At 39.4% G+C, this 18393-nt stretch overlaps 1 protein-coding gene across 3 annotated transcripts in view; it reads right to left on the reverse strand.

Annotated features, from left to right (window-relative positions):
• The window catches only part of PCDH15 (protocadherin related 15), a 1707782-nt gene that overhangs the window by 1232619 nt on the left and 456770 nt on the right, over positions 1–18393 (reverse strand). For all 3 annotated transcript variants that reach the window (XM_078077809.1, XM_078077807.1, XM_078077813.1), the window contains exon 2: positions 16748–16826. The gene's annotated coding sequence lies outside the window, so the exon portion shown is untranslated. The remainder of the gene's footprint in view (positions 1–16747; positions 16827–18393) is intronic.

The raw sequence follows: 18393 nt of genomic DNA on the forward strand, positions 1-18393 counted from the left end.
TTCAAATTAGTTTAGACCGTCAATGTTATGTCTTCATATAACTGAAGATTCCAGTTGTAAGTTTTCAGATAACTATTTATCAAGTAGTTTCAAAGTTGTAAGTTTTCAGATAACTATTTATCAAGTAGTTTCAAAGTTGTGACCAGGGCAAAAGTACATTTCCCTTCTTTTCTCAGCTCTGCTTCTGTGGTGTTAACATTCATGGGAGGGTTCAAGGGTTTGCTGAGCTACTTTTATATTCTTTACTAAAAATATTTTATTTATTTGACAGAGGGAGAGGGAGAGAGGGAGGGAGAGAGAACAAGCAGGGAGAGTGGCGGGCAGACAGAGAGGGAGAAGCCGGTTCCTCGCTGAGCAGGGAGCCCCACATGCGACTCAATCCGAGGACCCAGAGATCATGACATGAGCTGAAGGCAGACGCTTAACTGACTGAGCCACCCAGGTGCCCTGCTACTTTTATATTCTTACTCTAGAGTCAATGCCCCAGAATTGAGACCAGTTGGCTCTCACCAACCTGAAAGACATCACGTTCTCACTCTTGAGTTCTGTCCAAGAGGATGTTATGCACATACCAGACTATACTACTCAGGGCCCACACATGCCACTGGGAGCATTCTCACCTAAATTATGGGAAATCCGGGTCCAGTTAGGGCAGACAAGAGTTGGATGGGGGAACTGGAGAAGCTCCAGGTCTGCCGATCTGCAGGCATTTACAACAAGAACAAGCATTTTCACGTCAGAAGAGATTTTGTTACTGGAAGACAGTATAAAGACAATTGTACACAAGATAAATGGCCTGCCAAGGCAACATTTCTAAAAGCTTTGGGACACCATTAACCTTATGTCTAATTTTTAAGTTGTTTGCTTTTTGGCAATAGCACAGTCAAGATAAACAGTAGCTGAAAATTCAGCCATTTAAATTTCAAAATATAGATACAGAAGTGCTCTCAACGAAACACATTGCTCTGTATTTTATAGTCAGCATCTATTTGCACAAAAAAATATGCCACAGGCAAATGATTCAATTAAATGCACATAATAAAGCTATATATTTGACATGATATCACAACTGGAGGGGAAAAAACTATATAGTCTGTTAACTAGCAGCTTACATAACCATTCAATATCAAAAGGACAATATAAAACATAAAACTGAGAATGTAATATTTCACTTAAATGGGATGACTCCTTGATGGTACAGAAATAGAAATAAAACCCAAAATATCTTTTAAAAACATTCATAATCCCTGGTATTCAAGTTTCACTAGTAGTTGTTCAGAAGGAAAATAGAAGCATGAATGCAACATTGTAAATGCTTTCCACAGCAGGAATGGAAAGCCAAGAGCCCTCAGATTTTGAAGCTGATGAATATTAAAATAAGAAAATCAGATGCACTGCATGTGTGAATGGTAACAGACTCTTCAGAATCCCAATTTCACATTTGCAGTCAATTTATCTCTCCATCCTCCTAAAGTAGATAAATTAAATATTGCAGTTAATAGTTGGATAGTGCTTTTAAATAAAGCCAAGCATCTGTCTATTCAGCAGAGATACATATGCCATTGTGCCTTCCATCAGATCTTACCATCTCTTTTTGTAAGTGTAAAAACTCAGGAGAAGAAACAAATGTCAAGTTTGCCAAAGATTTTTCTTTCTCAGTTGCCTTATATGGTAGAGAGTATTTCTATCAGACATAAGATCCAAAAGAGATGCACTTTGATTCTGTTAAAAATTTACATTTAAATTCTTATGGATGGTAGATTTTTTTTCCTTTGAGCAAGAGAACAATGCCATTAGCTAATTTCTTCAAAAAAATTTGAGTATATAAGTATTCTCAAAATTAAAAAGATAGGGAGGAGAGTTGTAAGAACTAAGTATTCTGTTAGGTGACTTTAAATAAGAAAGTATTAAAAAAATTGCCTATTGCTCATATAATCATTATAACTAATAAATACAATAGAACAGCACACACGAATGTGAATAATAGTCACTAACTCTTTCCACTTTGGTGAGTTAGGTAGCAGTTAATGCACGGGCATGGCATATTGTCAGGCATTTCACAAGATAGTATCCCGCTGTTTTAAATTATTCTGGAATAGCCAGAGGTAAAAATTCAATAGTGACCACCACATGCAGGGGTAAGACAGGGTATGAAAGGATGAGTTTCCATATCAATAAAGATGAGAGGTAAGTCGGGAAGAAAGAATGACAGAGATGGATTTCAGGGAAGGGAGTATGCAAAGGGTGTGGTGTGCATTGAACCCTTCCAACAACGGACGTGTGCCCAGAGGTCTGGGCGTATCAAGTGTTGCAATTGTACATGAACATCCCTTTTCTGAAAACCTTGCTAACAGGCAGGTGCCACACGCAGATTTTTAAAAGTAATTTATTCCATATGCAGAAGATTGTATAAAATCTCACCAGAGTCTAAAACTGGATCTCATTATCAAATAATTAATATTTCTACAGTGAAATGCAAATGTCTGCAGTAAGTGGTCAAACAGAGTAAAAAATGAGCTTCACAACAGGTCAGGAGAGGTTTTGTCACCAGATGAGTTACAAAAAATAAACTATGCTCAGAATTTCTTTTAATATAAAAATTCTAAGTAAGGGACTATATACCTATAATTCTTACACTCATGTTTAATTGGGTGTCATTTAGGACAGTGAAAAGAGGGAATGACAAACAATAAGTTGACGAGATCAGCAGAGGCTAGAGGTCATAGAGCTCTGAAATGTTAGAGCCAAGTTTTGGAAACGAGGGAGATTAGCACGCCCCCCCATCTTCGCTGCTAGACCCCACGGGTCCTATGCGGAGGACCTCTTGGGAACTGAGGGATCTCTAGGGCACTACTTGAAACCATCCCAATGAGAGGACAAGAATGAGAACAAGAATGTAAACTGGGACAGAGAACACAGGTGAGAAGAAATAGGAAGAGTTAAATATCTGAATGAGATTTTTTTTTTTTAAGAACAATTCGCATTTGTCCTAAGAAAGCAGTTAGTGAGGCTCTGCGTGGCTCAGTCAGCTGAGCACGGACTCTTGGTTTCAGCAGGGGTCATGATCTCAGGAAAATGGGATCCAGCCCCACATGGGGCTCTGTGCTCAGCCAGAAGTCTGTTTCTCCATCTGCCTCTACCCCTCCCCCCCAACTCTCTCTTTCTAAAATAAATAAATCTTTAAAATAACAGAAAGAGGGACTGCTGGGTGGCTCAGTCAGTTAAGCATTAGCCTTTGGCTCAGGTCATGGTCCCAGGGTCCTGGGATTGAGTCCCGCATCGGGCTCCCTGCTCAGCGGGGAGTCTGCCTCTCCCTCTGCCTCTGCTGTTCCCCCTGCTTGTGCTCTCTCTTTCTTGTCACTCTCTCTCTTTCTGAAAAATAAATAAAATATTTTAAAAAATTTTAAAAAAAAAGAAAGTACTTAGCACTTCACTGGGAAAAATAATTAAAATATTTATACTTAAATTCAAGAACTATATCATGAAATAAAAAAGTGCACATTCTTCATGATTGTGTGTGTGTGTGTGTATGCAGTGGTCATGTATCTTTGTATACACACACACACACACACACAGTGTTTATGTAAATCCAATGAACTATTTTGGGTTAGCGTTATATACTTCCCTCCCACCATCTAGATTTTTATTTTAATGGAAACCTTATGCTTAGAAAGGAACATACTGATAATTAAAATATTAGTGATTTTTAAAAACATGAAATAGGGTTACAAACCAAAATAATAAATTATACTTTTTATATTTTACTTTGAAAGGATACTTATCCTCAACTAATCTACTGTATCTGATCGCATACCTACAGCTCATGTATCTGGAAAGTCTCTTATCAGTGAGAACAAATTAGCCTGCAAAAAGAGAGAAAGCCTGAGGACCGAGACCCAGACACAGTCCCAAAGCTACCCAGGCTGTGTCCTGCCCCCCAGGGTCTCATCAGGTCACCCGCGGAGTAGGCTGAAGTCAGCCTGCTCCTCCCCTCATCAAGGTGGGCACCTTGGCATGGGCTGCCATCAGTCTGGAGTAGGGCTTATCTAATTGATTTTGTGCATTGATTGAATTTTTCTCATCATTATGGGACAAAGGAGACTCATTAGTCTCAGAGGAGGGCCTTTTATGAATTCTCAAAGGCACCTCTCTATGCCAGTAGTGGGAGCCTTGTCTAAACCACCCTTCCCTTGCTTATTATCTCAGTAGTTGTAACTGTACGAAGAGCCATGCACAGTGGTTCTCGAGGTTCAAGGACATGAGCATCGAGGTTCCACGTCTCTGGCTCTGCGGCTCTGTTTAAAGCCTCAGTGTTGCCTCCGGTGTGGTGTACCCATATTGAAGATAAGGAGCCAGATTCTGCAAGTTATCTAAGGGACAATAGGGACTGAAGCCAGAGTTCTCAAATCCTTACCAGGAGAAACACATTTAAACATTTACAAATTCAGTTAAATTCTGAAAATGACTATAATTGAATTTGTACTCACAGAGTGAGAAATTACAACATAAAAGCTCATTATATGGGTACCCACCACATTAAATTTCCTTTAATACAGCCTAATTTCTGGTTTAAGTTTGAAGTACATTATTTATATATATGTTCATAAAATTTGGGACCACTATGAGTTAAACTGAAGTTTGAATGGAAGAAAAATTTTATAGTACTTAGGTATGTAAAAAATATATGAATTTTATTTTTGAGGATGTTAGAAGCCACTTCAAAATTAAAAAGCATACCTATGGGGAATAAAGACCTTAGAGTTATTCTTTGATTTATTATATAATAGTTACTTTAATAACTATGAAAACTTTTCAAACTTCAGTATTTTAAGCTATCCAGAAATCCTCTAGAGAGAGACAGGTGGATAGACAGATAGATAAAAGTATATTTCACCTTAGAGTGAAAACTAGTATTAATCAAAAGAAAATCAACCTTAAAAATATTTGTGAAATCCCATGTGCATTTGTATGTATGTACAAAGATCTACATTTATATAAATGTGATACCTGCATATGCATAGAGTGTCATGAGGTAAATAAGGAATAAAATCTGCAAGGGGACCAATGGTTCTTTGAAGTTAGGACAACAGCAACTAGCAAAAATAGGTTCACACCAAAAAATACACACTGATGATTGAAAGTAACTAAAAATCAGTATAGAAAGAATGCTTTCCAAAATTTGGATTACTGAGGCTTAAAACGCTTAGTGCTCCGTTCAAAGTAAAGCAGCTAGCATTTTGGTGAAGGCTTCAGGAGGGCAAAACAGCAACAAGGAGGGAGTGGGACTAGCCTGCCAGTCCCCCGTCAGGCAGCCGTGGCCCTTGGACGCGGCTCAGAAACTTCCGTGGACCACCATGAGGAAGGTGCTCGGTGGATCATCAGACAGGGGCATAAAAGGGAATACAGAGAGACTTTTCACTCTTGGAAATTGAGACACTGAAGCATGCACATTTAAGAATTTCTAGGCTATCGTTGACATCTTTCCATTTCTGACCATTTCTTCTCTGGTCAGTGCAAATGCATCCGTGTGAACCATCGGTGACAGACCCTGCCTTTTGCACCCATCAGCATCCTCGCAGGGCTGGTCTGCTGACTGCACTACCCTGTCTGAGCTGGTCATATGGGGACACATGCTACGGGAAGCCAGCCATTCTCCTGACTTCTCAAAGCCACCGAAAGGGGGACAGGATGGCTCCAGGCAGGATGGCTCAGAGGGACGGTGTGTCAGCAGACAGGTATAGACCCACACAGAAATGCAGACACTGTGTGATTGCACAGAGGATCTTAGGAGGCTGACGGTGACATGGTACAGTACACAAGTGATAAATAAAATAACTGTCCCATTACAGAATGGAGGCAGAAATATTAACCAGGGTTATTTTAGTAGATTCTGATATAGGTGTCACTTCTGTTTACTTGTTCTACTTCTTTCAGAGTATAATGTTATCACTACTCATGCTCTACATTTTACTCTTTTTTATTACTAAGGAAAGTGTTATTTTCTCTTTTTTTATTTTTATTTTTTAAAGATTTTATTTATTTATTTGACACAGAGAGAGAGACAGCGAGAGAGGGAACACAAGCAGGGGGAGTGGGAGAGGGAGAAGCAGGCTCCCGCGGAGCAGGGAGCCCGATGCGGGTTTCGATCCCAGGACCCTGGGATCATGACTGAGCGGAAGACAGACACTTAACGATTGAGCCACCCAGGCGCCCCTATTTTCTCTTTTTTTAAAGATTTTATTTATCTATTTATTTATCTATTTATTTATTTATTTATTTATTTATTTGAGAGAGAGAGAGTGAGTGCACAAGCTGGGTGGAGGGACGAAAGGAGAGTAAGAGGGAGAAGCAGACTCCCCGTGGAGCAGGGAGCCTGATGTGGGGCTCCATCCCAGGACCCTGAGATCATGACCTGAGCTGAAGACAGATGCTCAAACGACTGAGCCACCCAGGTACCCCATAAAGGTGTTATTTTCATCAAAAATGTAGGAAAAGAGTGACCACAAATTCAGCTCTCAGTTTCCTGACAGGGAAAAAAAAATAAAAGTGATCATTTTCAGTTACGTATATTTCATAATAAAAAAAATCATTGATCAGAAAAATAAAATCTATTTTAGGTCTCACATAGAGGCAAAAAATAGTTTTCAGAGATGTCCTTACAGACTGTTTTATAAAAAATATTTTTAACAACCTCCCTTTGGTAGAGAGAGTGACATGATTTTTGGAGCATCTTCCTTCATGAACTCTGCATGTTACTAATCCACAGATGCCAGCAAACCCCATCAATGCCCTGAGGCATGGGCTGACGCTACTGCATACTTAGTATGTCTATAGAAATGAAGAGGCAGGGGCGCCTGGGTGGCTCAGTCGTTAAGCATCTGCCTTCAGCTCAGGTCATGATCCCAGGGTCCTGGAATCGAGTCCCACATCGGGCTCCCTGCTTGGCAGGAAGCCTGCTTCTCCCTCTCCCACTCCCCCTGCTTGTGTTCCTGCTCTCGCTATCTCTCTGTCAAATAAATAAATTAAAAAAAAAAAAAAAAAAGAAATGAAGAGGCAAAGTCCTTAAATAATATTTGGAAAGACCAAGGTTTGAGATGTATTTGTCAATAAAGAGTACATACCACGGATTTCTGACGAGGGTCTAAATATAGATATTTTTCATGGGGTCCCATCCACATGACTCATGGTTACACCAAGCCAACGGTAGGACTGACTCCCCTACAGTTGTCTAGAGAGGAGCAGTGCATGGATACCCAAAACAAAACAATCCAGGAAACCCATGAAGAGAGCAAATGTTTCCCTAGAAATAAAGGAGTCTGTTTTCATGCATATGAAAGCAGGTAATCAGGGATCCACAATCTAATACATGAACACAGCCAAATCATTTGCATCTTGGACATATATTTAAGGATAATTATACTGTAGGCCAACACTGAGCTGTATGCAATGAATATCTAACTTTAAGAAGTTCCACTCTTGCTGAATTTTTTGGAATAAATTAAGAAAATATGTACCTTTGGAAAAATCAATGAGATTCATTGCCACATAGATATACTAAATAAGATGGTTGAACATTGGAAGATATATGTCCTGATGACTGTGATCTTTGGAATAACTAAAGCAATCATGGTCAGTTTTCCAATAAAGCTTCTTGCAATTTGGTTAAACCACAGGAAGTCACTGTGTTTCTTAATCTTCTGAACCACCCCCTACCCCCAACTGGCAACTTTAAGAGTTTCAAACTCATAATTCATGACAACAAACTTATTTCCCTGTGCTCATGGGAGAACACCTGTATTTATTCTTTATATCAGGTGTTAGAAACCAGAAACTAAATATGCCTACATGCATACTTAATACTGATTCTGTTTTTATGGAATTAAAATGCACTATACAGCCTGCCACCTGGCATCTTTCCTTCTGTTTTCATGTGATCTGGGCATGTTGATGGCTAGCTCATTCCAGATGTGGAGCTTGGGATCTGAGCTAAACCAATAAGCATAGGCCACAGTTACTGGCTGGTTCAGAGGCGGGTGTGTGACATGGATGGGCTGGATAGAGAAGAATTGGGTACTTTGTTGGAAAGGCTAAGGATATAAATCTGGAAGCACACAGGCCATGGAGAGTGAAGAAATCAGACTGACATCAGATCTCAAAATGCAGGGTGGTTATCACGAAGCCCTTGGATCAATCCTTTCCTGAGGAATTCTGGACTATCAGAGTCATAAGTCAGTAAACTTACTTTATTGTGTATGCTAATTTGAGTTATATTTGTGGTTACTTTCACCATAAAGGGTCTAGCACAAATGTGAAAGTAGATAGGGCTGTGTACAGAAAATCATTAAAAACATATTACACAAAAGACAACCAACAGAATGGGAGAAGATATTTGCAAATGATGTATCAGATAAAGGGCTGGTATCCAAAATCTATAAAGAACTTATCAAACTCAATACCCAAAGAATAATCCAATCAAGAAATGGGCAGAAGACATGAACAGACATTTTTCCAAAGAAGACATCCAAATGGCCAACAGACACATGAAAAAGTGCTCAACATCTCTCGGCATCAGGGAAATCCAAATCAAAACCTCAATGAGATACCACCTCACACCAGTCAGAATGGCTAGAATTAACAAGTCAGGAAATGACAGATGTTGGCAGGGATGCAGAGAAAGGGGAACCGTCCTACACTGTTGGTGGAAATGCAAGCTGGTGCAACCACTCTGGAAAACAGTATGGAGGTTCCTCAAAAAGTTGAAAATAGAGCTACCCTACGACCCAGCACTTACACTACTGGGTATTTACCCCAAAGATACAAATGTAGTGATCCGAAGGGGTACGTGCACCCCGATGTTTATAGGAGCAATGTCCACAATAGCCAAATTATGGAAAGAGCCAAGATGTCCATCGACAGATGAATGGATAAAGAAGATGTGGTGGGGCTCCTGGGTGGCTCAGTCGTTGAGCGTCTGCCTTCGGCTTGGGTCTTGATCCCAGGGTCCTGGGATCAAGCCCCGCATCAGGCTCCCTGCTCTGCGGGAAGCCTGCTTCTCCCTCTCCCACTCCCCCTGCTTGTGTTCCCTCTCTCGCTGTGTCTCTCTCTGTCAAATAAATAAAATCTTTAAAAAAAAGAAGAAGATGTGGTATATATATATATATATATATATATATATATATATATATATATATACAATGGAATATTATGCAGCCATCCAAAGGAATGATATCTTACCATTTGCAATGATGTGGTTGGAACTAGAGGGTGTTATGCTGAGCGAAATAAGTCAATCAGAGAAAGACATATATCATATGACCTCACTGATATGAGGAATTCTTTTTTTTTCCTGTGTTTTCACTGTTTTTATTCATTAATTTTGTCAGATGCTTCAATGGGGGGTGTGGGGGGGAGATGGGCAGGAGCTGTTCCCCAACCCCCAATATGAGGAATTCTTAATCTCAGGAAACAAACTGAGGGTTGTTGGAGTGGTGGGGGGTGGGAGGGATGGGGTGGCTGGGTGATAGACATTGGGGAGGGTATGGGCTATGGTGAGCACTGTGAACTGTGTAAGACTGATGAATCACAGACCTGTACCTTTGAAACAAATAATACATCATATGTTAAAATAAAAGAAATAAAAGAAGGTAGTAGGAGGGGAAAAATGAAGGGGGGAAATCAGAGGGGGAGACGGACCATGAGAGACTATTGACTCCAGGAATCAAACTGAAGGTTCTAGAGGGGAGGGGGTGGGGGGATGGGTTAGCCTGGTGATGGGTATTAAAGAGGGTACGTTCTGCATGGGGCACTGGGTGTTATATGCAAACAATGAATCATGGAACACTACATCAAAAACTAATGATGTAATGTATGGTGTTTAACATAATAAAATAAAATTAAAAAAACATATTACACAGAAATATTATGCAGGTCTTTGGTAAATTTATTATGCTCTATCACTTTAAAACACTTATATTAAAATCATATATAAATATATTTATATATATATATTTTTACCATTTTCTTTTCTTCTAGAGTGGATACTCAATGATTCAAAAAATTTTTATACAACTAGGGGTAATGAGGGCTGGGTTTGGATTTCTGATCTGATCTGTGAATGCTAATTTTACTGATGTGATGGGTGTGAAGAGATATCAGATAGGAGTAAGTTGGGAGGAGTACCTTTGACCTTACACATTTCAAAGATCCGTAACTCCTCAGTTATTTAGTGAGAGAAATCCTCCTTATTCTTAATGAGCCAAAAGTCATTCCAGCCACTGATTATATTTCAAGACAGAACTGCCTCCACTACGGTTTCTCTAATTTTGATATATGAACTTCAACATTCAGACAAACAGAGTAACAGCTGAGGATATCTGACAGGCTTTCAGAGGCTCTGGGGTCAGACATAAAACCTTTCGACGTGAGAAAAAGATGTAATCCTTAAAGAAGCAGCACCTAACAGCGTGATTCAATTTGCTTTAAGGAGAAAAAAACAAACTGAGGGAGGAAAGCTGTCATAGAGGCCCTGGATGCATCACGATGATCGCATTTATCATTTCAAGTGTTGGAGGGGGAGAGCTTGCTGTGGGCAGAGGCTGCGGAGGAAGAGGGGGGGAGAAAGACAGGGAGAGATCCAGAGAGAGGATGGGGAGTATTTTGCTGTCGATAAAGCAATTTTAAAAATACCACCTCATCGGGGTCTTGCAACAAACCTGCACAGTGTGAAGGGTAATTATAATTATGCTCATTTCAGAGATGATGAAAGGGAAGCTGATGTCCTGTGTGGCTGAGCACCCTGAGTGCAGGCAAATTGCCGGTGCACGGTGGGCGAGTGACCCTAGCTCCGACCTGGCTAAGGATTCTCAGTTCTGTACCACTTCCGTATCACCATACGTCACTCAGAAACCGCAAATACACCTTAAATCTAAAAAAGATGCTAATATAATCTCAAATGGAAAAGCTTTGACCATTTTGCCACATCTGAGTCGAATAGTTTCCAGTTCCAGATCATGTGGATCTGACAGAGCTTTGTTTACCCCGTTTCAAAAGACATTATTTTTGTTTTCTAAGTTTATCAGGTTATGTTTATTAATCTTGAACATAAATATAGGCTATAGTTTGGCTAAAATCATCTTCTGAAAATTCTCACGGAATACTTAAAAATGCCGATGGCCGTCCCTGTGCATCTCTGTGCGCTCTCCTGCCCTTTCACTCCCTGTGTGGACGGGAGGAATGCCAAACAGGTGTTTTTTCCCATCTCCCTTGACAGGACACGCAGTGGCCATCCGACCCTTTTCCGGGCCACTGAATGTAAGTGGAGAGATGTGGTGGCGCTTCTGGCCAGTCCGGCTCCCCGGCTAGTGAGGAGGTCCCCCACTGTGGCACAGCCTTGCTCTCTTGTCGCTCCAAGGCTGGGGCGCAGGGCTGCAAGGGCAGAGACACCTTATGGCCACACCGGAAAGGAGGAGGAGACCAGAGCCTCCGGCCCTGAGCCCTGACATGTGTGCGCTGCTGAAAACACACTATGGGCTGCCCAACATTGGGTTTGTCCTGGGGTGCAGAGGGGGACGCTGTAGGTTTAACTGTTACTTACATTCGCTCAAACCCGAATGTCCAGCTTATGCGCTATTGGTCCCTGAAACACGCAAAACCTCTTGAAGCTCGTTAGGGATACCTCATGGCACAAGGTAACACAGAGGATACACAAGGCATCATCAGGCAAGGTAGGCAGGCATCATCCCCGCCTGAGGGCAAACAATACCTCATGTCTCCCACCTGCTAATATCCTTCGGGGCTTGGCATTTGTCTAGGACCCTGTACCTTGTTGATCCAGACATACTCTTCAGTCTTACAGCGCATGTTCTGCTACCTGTCTGCCGCACGAGGCCCGTGCTGTTTCCATCGCCACCCCCTCCCCTTCTCCTCGCCCTTCCACCAGCACCTGGGCCCTGTCCCGGTCCGCGCTTCTGGGGCACCGCCCGCGGAAGGCCACGCACGGTCTTTTCACAACTCTCTCTGACACAAAGCCTTGCCTGACACCTGTAACCAAAACCTTTTTGTCCCTTTAATCTCCTCGGAAACATTCCTAAAACTCATGTGGCAATGATATCACGCACTTTATTCTATCCTGCGTGCTAGCTGCAATCCCTGCCTTCCACGAAGTTATCACCTACACTCCCAGGGGACCATAAGGTTCACGGAGGGTGGCCGGAGCATGGGACGCATTTTCCTTAGCTGCCCAGTACCTAGCGGTGATATTAACGCCACAGCGTGGGTACCTGGGTGGATAGAGTTGATTTCTCTCTACAGAGGGATCCTCTTCATCGTGTCCTTCTTTGCTGCTACATACTTGTAGTCATCAAAGAGGAGGGGTTATATCCTGAAAGCTTAACTTCTAGAGAGTTTGCTGTAAATGAATAAAGGACTTTTCTAAGAATTCTAAGAGCACCTCTGCATCATATCAGCAGGATTTGGCCCATTACCACACACAGACCAAATCCAGCCCACGGGTGGTTTCAGTCAAGTTTTATCAGAACACTGCCACTCACTTGTTTACCTAAGATCTAAGGCCACTTTTGTCCTACAAAAGCAGAATCAAGTAGTTACCACAGAGACCCACACAGACCACAAAGACTCGAGTATTTATTATATGGCCCCTCATAGAAGAAAAATAATGTACAAAAAAAACCCTGCAAGTAGGTTAAAAGTAACAACAACTTAGGGGCACCTAGTTCATTAGCGTTGGACTCTTGATGTCAGCTCAGGTCATGAACTCAAGGTCATGAGATGGAGCCGCCCCTCGGTCTCACTGCCGAGGGGAGGGGAGTCTGCTTGAAGATTCTCTCCTTCTGCCCCTCTCCCAACACATGCTCATGCTCGCTTTCTCTCTCTAAAATGGATAAATAAATCTTTAAAAAAAAATTAAAGACAACTTAATAGTCCAATAAATTAGAGAAACAAAATTCAACAGTTTTTTTTTTTTATTTTAATGGCAAAACTTCTCTGAGCATTGATTCCTATTATGCATTATATGCATTCCTATGACGTACTGCCAATTTTCAAATCATTTCCCTGAGTTCCCAAAATGTTTTTGACACAGGAATCTTTTTTTAATGGATTGTATCTCAGACCCAGTTATCTGAGGATCGCCAGTTTGGCAAATGCTGCTTTAGAACACCTCAAGAAATACTTTTTAACTGAATTGCACTTTTTCCTTTAAAGTGTTGCCCTCATCTGGTAATATCTAACTCTCTGCAAGTCACTTATTATTCTAGTGATTTTCTCTGATACCATTAAGCCACTTAGCCAACTGCCCTGGCCCATGATAAAAGAGCCACGTAAGCTTCCTTGAGGTAGAAGTTATAGCATGCCTTGTGTTATAAACAAGTTAGGTGGTAATTATTTGAGTGATGTAGATAAGTAACATCAAAACAGCGCAAATGTACTTGAGGAGAGAATCTGTGCTCTAGGATTTAAAATTACTTAATCTAATTTAAATGGATCCAGAAATACCAGGCTTTGGGTACATTAATATGATTGATTACACAATTATAAACCCCGTTAGATGTAGACACTACCTGCTATATTTTCTTATAGTTCTTAAATTACTGCTTTCCTCAACCTCAAATGCTTCCCTTAGAAAATAGAATCGGCCTCACTTACACCCCTTAAACAAACTGTTCCTTCAACTTGAGTTAACATGCTGATGACAGAAAAAGAAGCTAAATGATGAAAATATGTATTATTTTTCCCAGAGGCTTAGAAGTGTGCACAAATCATTTGGTGATTCCTTTCATTTAATCTAACAGGGGATACAGAAATAATTATAGCTCAGCTGACACATGCGTGTGCCAAAGAGACTCCCTAGGATTAGCTCACAGAGGCAGATTCAACACGTGCAGATCCGCAGCCTCAGACGTGTACATACTCTCACCCCAGCCCCGGAGACGTCCAGTTACTGGAGGAGAGACGGCGTGGTGTGGGGGCAGACTCCAGTCTGGATCTCAGCCCCTCTGCTCGGTATCACCCAAACTAAGCTTTCAAAGGAGTCGAATACTCTGACAAGTAAAGCCCGCCTATGGAAGCATACCCACGGAGCTCTGTGCCACGGCTTGGCGGCAGGGTGACTCAACTTCCCCTATATTCCACACAGTCCTTTCACTGATGGTGTCTAAAACATTCTCTCTGGTCAGCGTTTTGTGTCCTTGCCTATTAATACAACTGAGGACACCCTTAATAACACCTGCAAAAGTAAAAGTTGCTTTGAATGATTTACCTGTTGAATATATTTATTTAATGTGGTACTTGACTAAAGAATAAATTGAAATCGTTCAATAAGCTACGCAAAATACTTTAAGAAATTAAGTAATACATCTGAGCATGGGGCAGGTACCACCTTAGAAAGCTCAGGTAGTTGAAATCTATATCGAGAAAGTTCCTGCAAAATTACTCAAGTCCTTTCCAACTTGATTGTGTCCTTATTAATCTGTTATATGAGAGAACCACCAACAGTGCACCAATGGTTCAAGGAGTGAAGCAGATTTTCTTTCTGTAAATCAGGACCAGAAAGTTACCTAAAAATTTTAAAAAATCACTAAAATATGTTCTATATATATATATTTTTTTTTTATGATTGCCCATTTTACCTGTAGTGAGAATTGTAATGACCTCATCTTTATTGGTCTTCCTCTGAGCACACGTCAAGCACACAAGCATGGCGGGGGTGTATGTAAAGAACACTTCCTCTCATATCAGAGAACAGAGAATTGTTGCCCATGAGCGTGTGGGAAAAGGTGATCCTGCTCTAGGAACATCTACCTATCTACTATACGTATGTGCATATGCCCAGCTGCAAACACATCAATTTATGTTATCAGTAATTCCTCAGTAACAAACTATTTACACTGCAAGCCTTTGAACGGTCTGAGATATGCAATTCATTGTGAACTTACCTTGAACTATAAATAGCAAGAAAGTTTAGGACCCGAAATTTGTCTCTTTTCAATTATTAGTTTCATGCTTCTATGCACTCATCAACAAAATGGAATCATAATTTATAAAAAAATTATGTTCCTTTGCATGAAAAATTTATCTGAAATATATTGTTTCATAGGAATTTAAATAGGCTTATATGAGAAATTAAGCTACTGTTGGAAATATAAAGCCACACGTGCATTGAGATATACTTAACACAGACATCTTACGTATACAAAGAAGTACTGTTAGCACTTTTACAACTTGAGTAGATTTTTTAAAATTGCAGTCATAATTGCTGACAAGGGAAAATTATTTCAACTCTTCATTTTCAAAATATTGTAAAGCTATCTACAAAACTGTTTTGTGTCACATTTATAGTTATATTATAAATAGAACATTGTAAAAGTATTATTTTTTACTATTTTAAAATATGAGGTAGCAAATATTTATGGAGTGCCTACTATGTCATAGAATTGTAATAAATGCTATATACATAATAAGAGCAGTACATAAAATGTCTTAAGACTTTGCATGTACAGTATCCTAAAATTACCCATTTCTCCTCTGAAAAAGCAGAGATGCATGATTTGTGAGCCAAATGTAATAATGATGTGGTATATCATTCTGGAAGTTAAATTTGGTGTAGGCTCAAAAGTAGCCTTCGATCTATACAGTTGTCCTTATTTGTCTTCAATCTATTTACCATATTATAAAAACCATATTCTTAAAGTGTCACTGAAGGAGAATTTACACTCTGGAATTTACACTCTGGATATATGGAAATAAATATACAGGTGGATGAAAGAAACGGGTTCTTTCTCTGGAGCCTACATTCTTCTAGGAGCAAAAGGAATTTAAAAAATAGGCAGACATATATATACACAAAATACATATTTTTTCATAAAATATAGATACACATTATATTTTTTCATAAAATATATATGCACTATATTTTCATAAAAATATATACATACTATATTTTTTCATTAAATGCAAATTACAATTATGTATTTCTTCTTTGAAAGTATTTGTTCCTCTGAAATATAATGTTCCACTTTTAACTGAGCCGCTTAAATAAAAATTTCATTCACTACTACCTCAACTTAAAAGACATTATTCTGTGCCTATTTCCGTAAGTTTCTACTTCTAATTCTATTTCTATGGATTTAAAATAGTATTAGACCACTAAAATGTATTTCTCCTTGCTTTCACTGAAGCGACTGTTAGCCAAATTTTATCTTAATTCCTGTTTTGTTACTCCAAAATTCCAAAAGCCATTTCTTCTGCAATCAAAGCACAAGCCTCACTTCAGAAACACGTAAAAGAAAATTGATTTTCATCCTGAAAATGTCAAACTTTTGCCTATAATACTCAGCTATGATTTTCTGAGACAGCAAAGTTCAAAAAGAGCCATTGACCTGGTGGCCCTTTGACACATGATGAAGGATGCAACGTGTCTTCTGCTTTACAACTAGAATGTCCTCCCCAAGCAGGAGACGATCAATGAAGAGTAATACATTTAAACTGGGGAGACAGTTTGCTTGTTTTAACGTATTAAAAGAGGAAAATCCTGGCATTGCACTTGTCTGGGGAGAGACTTTGTATACTCTCTGATTAACTCTTTTCTCTCTGTCCTGGCTTAGACGAGTTTCTGTATGTAGCTAATGAACTTAAGGTGAGAGACAGATGTAACAGGTCGCTCTTCTTCAAAGGAAAAGAAAAGATATTATAAAAAGGATACAATTTTAAGAAAAGTGTAACCATTACTCACCCTGGTGTCTTGTCCTTCTGTCAACCATGGGTTCTGGCAACTTCAGCTGTTTCTAGTAAGGGATGGTATTTCCATTTTCCTATAGGATAAAGTTACTGATCAATATCACATCAAAAACAAAGGCTCTGTTCAAGCGCAGAACACAAGAGCAACTCATTTACTTGCAGATTACACTCATGTTTGCAACGCATTAATGCATATTCTGAAGAGTAAGTCTTACAGTCATGCATGTAAGTTTTGAAAGAAGCACACTTCTGGCTTAGAACTTAACTGTACGAATGTGTGCCATCATATACACTCCACGTTATATTCTTTACTCAAGAAACAGAAAATCACTCTCACCTGCAAACGTTTATGCCATTTTACCAAAATCCTAACAAGGAAGCAGAGTGTAAATTCTTCCTCAGTGACACTTTAAAAATACGGTGTTTTATAATATGGTAAATAGATTGAAGACAAATAAGGACAACTGTATAGATCGAAGGCTACTTTTGAGCCTACACCAAATTTAACTTCCAGAATGATATACCACATCATTATTACATTTGGCTCACAGATCATGCATCTCTGCTTTTTCAGAGGAGAAATGGGTAATTTTAGGATACTATACATGCAAAATCTTAAGACATTTTAGGTACTGCTCTTATTCCTATTGGGCTTTAATCTTCCTCACAGTTACAGAGCACGTCTTAATTATTCATCACTCTTATAGTTCCACAGTTGATACTGTATTGAGTGTGTGCATATCAGGAAATAGGCACAGAAATAGATGAAAATAGCTATAGTTTGTTTCAAATGTTTAAACATGTTTTCTTGAAACTCCCTAGAATATGAGGCTAACAGACATACTTAATTTATGGAAAAAATACTTGTTTCTCACAACCAAACTTTGTGAACTACTGAATAAGTGGAAACAAATGCATAAAAAATTTAAATAGTGCATCTAAAATCATTTACATTTAATAGTAGCAAGTAAATACTGTCATGAGAAAAGCAAGAACTATAAAACTCTCAGACATACCAATGAAATTTGATAATCGTGTGTTTTATGAATATATTAAAAAATTTCTGTTCAAGTTAAAAATTAAGAAATGCACAAAGTCAATTTTTATACCTCTTTAAGGATTAAGAAATATCTGACTTTAAGGACAAATAAATAGGGGAGTTTTTAAATTTAAAAAAAATAAGCAGCATATTCATCTTTTTCACAATAAAATGTAAGCTTAACATCCATATTTAAAATATATCATTGGATATGGATGTGGTTTGACAGGATCTTCACCACCCTCCAAGCCCACTCTGCCTTCTTGGTGGCATCTGGGGCATTTTTGTACAACTCTAAGGCTCTACAGAACACAGTTTGAAAACTCTTGACATAGATGGGTCCCTAACATACTTTAAGAAGAGCTATTAAAAAGAATATTGCATGGACTGAATAAAATTGAGTTCTCAGTTGATTTGATCAACAATAGCCATAATAAGAGGACAATTATTACAGTGAACTCCTAACTCTACTTGGGCTCTGAGTATAGCTTCCTTGGAATACTTCCTTTGAACCAGAACTACCTAGATTTACCTTAGGAGTTTCCTATGTTTCTGAATAGTTGCTGAACCCTCAATTAGTCCCATTTTAAACAAACCATTTT

Source organism: Halichoerus grypus, chromosome 7 (genome assembly GCF_964656455.1).
Source record: "Halichoerus grypus chromosome 7, mHalGry1.hap1.1, whole genome shotgun sequence".
NCBI lineage: Eukaryota > Metazoa > Chordata > Mammalia > Carnivora > Phocidae > Halichoerus > Halichoerus grypus.